Here is an 8,301-nt window from a genome sequence, read left to right on the forward strand (position 1 = left end):
AATCTGATAATACTAATATTAATGATAATATTAATAATACATAATAATAATAATACTTATACTTATAGATTGATGTTAATGTTAATATTTATGAGAATAATAATAATAACATTAATAACACTTCTTATAACAATACTAATACTAATAATAATAATAATAATAATAATAATAATAATAATAATAATAATAATAATAATAATAATAATAGTAATAATAATAATAATAATAATAATAATAATAATAATAATAATAATAATAATAATAATAATAATAATAATCCTAATCCTAATGAACATAACACATAATAATAATAATACTTAACAACAATAATAATATTAATACTTAATAACATTAATAATGATAATAATAATAAATAGATAAAAAGAAAACTACCTCACTACATGGAAAAGCTTCAAAAAAATATAAACTGCACTAGCCCAGGCTCGAACCCTTGACCTCCCGAATACCCATCAACACCTTAACCATCTGTCTACTCTTGCGTTTTTGAAATAATCCCCTAATATTTTATGTTTAACCAGAATTTATTTCTGTTTTTCCTCTATTCTTTCTTCTTCGTTAATACTAGTCGACCAGTGTAGTTTTAAGGCATAAAAAAAATTAAATGATTTTTGTGGTTTTAAATAAGACTTATAAACAATCATAAAATTAGATAAGGTGTTCTTGATTAAATAAAAAAAATAAAAGAAACAAGAAAAAGAAAATCGCTGCTGTCGCAAGAAAAAAAGAAAAAAATAAACTTCCAATTCAATTTTAAATTCGTTTTAGACCACGCTTTCTTCACGAATAAGTTTGTAAATCATACTTAGAAACTATAGGAATCATCAATTGAACTTGAAAGATCAAAACGAACCCGAATTTCTTGATGAACCAGAAGTTTGACTTTTTAAGATTAGAGCATTGACTTCGAAATTCGATTTAAATTTGAGGAGTTGGAATCTCAAATTTGGCAGATAGATTGAGTGACAGAATCCTAACAAAACTACATTTTTGGATTTTGATTATTGTTTCGTTTTTGAATTTTGGTCGAAAGAATAAGAACAGAGGAGCACATTTTTTGTTTTTAAAAAAAATGTATCAGTTCTCCACTTGTGATTTGCAACAGACGAATAATATCATATGATTGAGGTTGATAATTCCATTTAGAAGAGATAAAAATTAAAAAGCAGAAATTGAAGGATAACTGATTCGTACAAATTACTGTCTTATGAATTTATTTTTAATTTTCAATAATTAATTAATTAATAATAATAATAATAATAATATTAATATCAAAGTAATACTAATTATATTCATAATAGATATAATAATAATTCTAATAATAATATTAATGATAATGATAATAACTTGTATCTTAATAATAATAAATTTTAATAAAAATGATCCTTAATGATAAATGGTAGTAATAATATCTAATAATAATAATAATACTAGTAATAATAAAGGTATAACAACTTACATGTTTTAAATTTTTATATCTATATATATTATAATAATATTAATAATACATATATTAATATTTTTTAACGATAATAGTGAAAGTAATAATAATAGTATTAGTATAACATTTATATTTTGATATATTAATATTACATGTTATGTATTATTTAATACTTATATGATAACATATATTTAATACTTATACATTTTATCGATATACATATAATAATATTTATGTTTATACATCATATACATAATCAAATTACTATATATAATTATGTTTTACATATCCATTTTTATTACTTAGATGAATGTAGTAATTACATACATTAAAACAATTAAACTCAAAGTATAACCTTATTCATTTAATACTTTGTTACTCGTTGACAAATTATATATATATATATATTCAACCTACTCTCTATATTTGAATAAACAGTTTTAAATAATAAGTTTAAGTATTCTTTCTAAATTACATAATAGTTCATTAATATATTTATAATATATAATTTACTTACGTGTATAGTTATTTATATATACATTTCTATTTACGATGAAATGGTTCGTGAATCGTTGGACATGGTTAAGGTTAAAGTATACCTTATTAAATCATAATATTATATATTCTTATATTTATGTTTATATAATATATATACATATTTATTTACAAATAATTGTTCGTGAATCATCGGGAATGGTAAAAGGGCAAATGCATTCATGTAGACTGTTCTAAAGTTTTCGAGACTCAACATTATAGAATTTGCTTATCTTGTCGAAATCATATAAAGATTAAGTTTAATTTTGGTTGGAAATCTCCGGATCGTCACATTTTCAAGAATCAAGAAAGGTATGAACGCAGATTGTAATCGTCAATATACAAATGAGGTTTAAGATGAAATCAAGTGGCAAACTTGAAGAATTGTTTAGTTTCATATGTTATAGTAAATATTTTAATTCATTTCAATTGTCCAATGTTGGTAGTCCATAGTTGATAGTCCACAGTTAGCAGTTCAATAATGTAATATATAATATTCGAATTAATTAATATGTATCGTGACCCGTGTACATGTCTCAGACTCGATCACAACTCAAATTATATATATTATTTTAGAATCAACCTCAACCCTGTATAGCTAACTCGATCATTACTGCATATAGAGTGTCTATGGTTATTCCAAATAATATATATAGATGCATCGATATGATATGTCAAAACCTTGTATACGTGTCCTGATATTTAAAGTGCGTAAAATAAATAACAGAAATTAAATGACGATAAATAAAATTGCGAGAATATAAATTGCGATAATTAAATTACGATAAATAAAATGTAATCAGTTAGCTAGGAACAGTTAACTAGGAACAGTTAGCGTGGATTCGTAACAAAATTTCTCATAGTTAATTTATTTGTTTCTAACAAATTTTATTTTGTCCAATGTTTTCTTCATTATGCCACTTGTTGGATTCTGGTAAATCAAAATCCAAATATGAAATTGGATGAAAATGATTATTCTGCGGTGAATGGATACGTATATCGGTGGTTGTAAGTAGGATAGTGAATGACTGTTGAATCAGATTCGCAGAATGTACCGTGTAACTGATTAATGTGAAATTTAAATATTCCTCGGGTATTACCTACCCGTTAAAATATTTTCACCATTAACAGTTTGTACAAAAGAATTTTTAATTACAATCTTTATGAAAACATATATACATGTATATTTTCTTCAGGTGTAATCATGGATTTATGAGTTAATATGATATTAATCTCATTTGCTTTTTGGTTTGAGCTAAAATAAATAATCTCTAAGACTTTAGAGATAACATAATCGCCGCCTAATAGTTCTCCAATGAAGTTATGAATCAATACTTCATCGTTGATTCTTATTAGTACTCCTTGGTATCTATGGTAAGTACGATGTTGATGCTCGAGGTACAGATTGTGATGTCGAGGTGTGGGATACGGATGTTTCTGTTGGTGGTGGTGATGGTACTGTTGTTGTTGTTGCTGGTGGTACTGTTGCTGCCGGTGCTGTTGCTGGTGCTTGTAACCTTTGCACCATATTCTCCAAAACTACTACTCGGGCGCGAAGCTCATTGACTTCTTTTATTACACCTGGGTGATTGTCGGTTTGGACGAGCGGATAAATAAGATCTAGAATTTGGTATAGTATATAATCATGACGAGATACTCTGGAAATGAGGCTGAAAATGGTGTTTCAGATAGGTTCACCGGTAAGTGCTTCAGGTTCCTCGTTGAGAGGGCAATAAGGTGGTTGGAAAGGATCACCTTCTTCTTATCTCCAGTGATTAAGTAGACTACGAACCCATCCCCAATTCATCCAGAATAGATGATGGCTGATTGGTTGGTCCATTCCAGTCACATTGCTTTCGGAGCTTGAGTGGGACTCCATGTCGGAATCCGAAGAATTTGAACTGGTTGAGGGATCCATCTCGTACGATCAGATGAAATATTTTCGATATGAAATAGATTATAGGATGTAGATTAGTACCCTGCAATACATAATTTACATATGCATATATAATACTAAAATCCCATAAGTTACGGAGGAATCTATGGAAGCTGTCAGGAAAAGTCTACAATAATAGATACGCTAAGATATGAATTTTGTCTATACACTATCGATGCATTAAATGCAGTAAGACGTGTCTAGACTTTAAGGATGATAAGCAGTTGATTTCCAACTAGAAATGATAAGCAAAACTTTTGACATGCAGACACGGTCGAAGTCCAGACTGTAACACCCTGATTTTTTTTTTTTATTTTTTTTTTAAATCACAGCGAAAGTCTTAATTCACATAAATACCCTTAGTTAATTACGAACATGATTATCACAAATCATTAGCTAGTTACTTATTACAAACCACCGGTGTTACGTTAAACAACTAGTTACATATTTATAAAAGTTAAGACATCAGAGTTCGTCTTGTCAAACATATCGTCAACCCAACTCTCGTCCCTACCAGCACTAAGATCGAAAACCTGCAATGGAGGAGGTGAGGGGGGTTAGCACGAGGCTAAGTGAATGGAATCATCTAACAGATCTAGCATACAGTACCAACTTGTACAACTACAGCAACTACAACAATCCATAACAGGTAACTGACAACTAATAACTAGCAACTATCAACTGGCAACAATCAACTAGCAACTATGCTCCAACTAGAGACTCGGCGGCTTGTACGAGCACACAACCACTAGCTGATCAGTCTAGCGTCTACCGAACGTCCTTACTACTGAATCCCAAGTATAGTAAATCCACACGCAGGTGATGCGTCATTCAGCACTATACTCAACAAACAGTAGCCAACTGGACCCAACCACAACAAGGTTGACCTCTCTGAGCTAAACCTAACAACAATAGGTTCCAACAGGCAACTACAACTTGTGCACACAACTGTTAAGCAACTACCACTACGAATAACTGTTCCTACGACTAGCATGGCAACTCTACGATGATCATTATTACAACATATCTACTAAGCATAGAAACTAAAACAGTATAACATAGTAGCACAACTTGCTACTCTATACTACACCCGGAGATAATCCCACTCACCGATTACCAGCTACAGCTCAGTTATCTTGCTTCTGAGCTTCTTCCTTATTCTTATCACCTGAGAACAACACAACGAAGTCAATATACATATCTCAATCAATAGTATAATTAAATCATACTATAAAATAGGTCATAACACCATATATTCATAATTTTATGAGTCTACATCATGACTCCATTCAATAATGGCATACAGGTGCGTGCAAAACACGACATACACACTAAAATTCCTTTTCTGACCCAAAAACAGTTCGATCTAGTTTCTTAAAAGTTCATCATTGAAAAGTATTCTTTATTACGATTCTAACGATAGTTTATTCATCAAAAACGGAGTTACGTTTTGAAACTTACGCCCGTTTCAATTTCACAAAAGGCACTGTAGCAAATAGTGGCACTGTAGCAAATAGTGACACTGTAGCAACTCGGTACTGTAGCAAGTCGGGCACTGTAGCAACTCGGTACTGTAGCAACTCGGGTACTGTAGCAATCTGGGTTTCGAACCAATTTCGCTGATTTCGTATTTTTTTTCCCCAAAAACTCGATTTTTGAGCGATTTTGATCAAATTTTAAGCACATGGAAGCTACTAAACATATATACAACCTATTTCTAACATCAATTGAGCATCACAAACACATATAATCAAGAATCAAGCATTAAAATGCATAAAACCCATATGAACCCAAAACCCATTTTGAGCAAGAATTAATTCATGAATCTATGATATGCATACCTTATATTGATCACGAAATCACAAAGAATATATCTCTAGCTTCAATTAATCCAAAGACTCCCAAAATCAAATTAGGGTTTATGTGTGTGTTTGTGTATACGTTCGTGTGTGGGTTTGATGAAATGAGAAATGGATAGAACTATCCAGATACATACACTTAAATGAGTTACAAACTCATACCCCATATCACACAGGTATTTACCAGTTATCTTATCTGATAACCTTTCGTATCTCCTTAGGCGGTCCTAACGGAGTCCAAATTAAATAAACCAACCTGTTCTGTGACCCTTGTCACAAACTGGTCTCAACTAAACAACCAAATAATTATAAACATATAATTATAAAAATCACTAATTACGCCCTACCCTAGGGTACAATGGTCATTTCATCTAGGCCCAAAATGCGGGTGTTACACAGACTCACTAATGCATCCTAACAACTATCAGTTAGACACACTAATGCAAGACCTGGTTCGCTAAAACCACCGCTCTGATACCACATGTCGTGACCTGTCCTAATCCATAAGAACGAATACAATAACATATGATTACATCGTGAGGTATTTGACCTCTATATGATACATTTTACAAACATTGCATTCGTTTTAAAAGACAATCTTTCATTAATCGAAAGTTGACAGGCATGCATACCATTTCGTAATATCTATCTATAAATGATCTAATCTGTCATTTACTTAATCATAATCTTTACTGAATTCAACGACTTGAATGCAACGTATTTTGAAATATGCCATGAATGATTCCAAGTAATATCTTTAAAATGAGCTAATGCACAGCGAAAGATTTCTTTAATACCTGAGAATAAACATGCTTTAAAGTGTCAACCAAAAGGTTGGTGAGTTTATTAGTTTATCATAATCATTCATTTCCATCATTTTAATAGACCACAAGAATTTCATTTCCATTTCTCATAAATATACGTCCCATGCATAGAGACAAAAATCATTCATATGGATTGAACACCTGGTAACCGACATTAACAAGATGCATATAAGAATATCCCCATCATTCCGGGACATCCATCGGACATGATATAAAAACTCAAAGTACTAAAGCATCCGGTACTTTGGATGGGGTTTGTTAGGCCCAATAGATCTATCTTTAGGATTAGCGTCAATTAGGGGTGCACTAATTCTCAAAATTAGTGATGTTCCTAATTCTTAGGCTACCAAGCAAAAAGGGGCATATTCGACTTCAATCATTCAACCATATAATGTAGTTTTGATTACTTGTGTCTATTTCGTAAAACAGTTATAAAAGCAGCGCATGTATTCTCAGTCCCAAAAATATATATTGCAAAAGCATTTAAAAAGGGAGCAAATGAAACTCACAATACTGTATTTTGTAGTAAAAATACATATGACGAAACTGAACAATGCAGGATTGGCCTCAGATTCACAAACCTATATCATTCGTATATATTAAAATATATACTTGTAATCGAACAATTTCATATCTTATATCCTTATATCCTTATATATTTTTTTATATATATATTTGAAAATGATTATTATTTATATAGTTATATTAATATGTCTATATCTGAAAAATACCTAATTTGTTGTATATAAGTTTTTATAAGGTTAATATGCTTTATATATAGTTATATGGCTTATTAATATAATTGTAGTATATGTAATAAGTATGTTTTATATTCAAAATATTTATTTGTTTAAAAATGATGGTTTTGGTATTAATGTTTTACTAAGAATAATAATAATATTAATAATAACTTCATTAAAAATGATAATTTTAATAATAGTAATGATATTGTTAATAATGATACTTTTATCTAATTATAAGATTAATAATACTAATAGTTACAAAAGTGATACTAATATTAATATTAATCATACTCGTATTAATAATAATAACACTAAAATGACAAGATTTATAATAATCTTACTTATAACAGTATTAATGAAAATTTATGTTTCTAATACTTATAAAGAAAATTATAATATTTGTAACAATAATATTTGTAATACTAATAATATCAATAATAATAATAATAATAATAATAATAATAATAATAATAATAATAATAATAATAACAATAATCCTAATTGTAATTATGATACTTATACTAAGGTTAACGAATTTGATAATACTCTTTATTTGATTAAAACAATGATATTTCTAAATATTAGGAGTAATAATAATTATCATAATTCAATAATTTTAACAATAATATCATAATAATAATAATGTTAATAATGATAACACTTATCATGGCAATAACAATAATAATAATAATAATTAGTAATAATAATAATAATAATAATAATAATAATAATAATAATAATAATAATAATAATAATAATAATAATAATGATAATAATGATAATAATAATAATAATAATAATAATAATAATAATAATAATAATAATAATAATAATAATAATAATGAATACAACCTTTGAAGATTTGTTTAAAAAGAATACGCCACCGCCGGAACTCGAACCCGAGACCTCTCGAATACCCATCAAATGCTCAGACCAGTTGGGCAGT

This window comes from Rutidosis leptorrhynchoides, chromosome 5 (assembly GCF_046630445.1).
Source record: "Rutidosis leptorrhynchoides isolate AG116_Rl617_1_P2 chromosome 5, CSIRO_AGI_Rlap_v1, whole genome shotgun sequence".
Taxonomy (NCBI): Eukaryota; Viridiplantae; Streptophyta; class Magnoliopsida; order Asterales; family Asteraceae; genus Rutidosis; species Rutidosis leptorrhynchoides.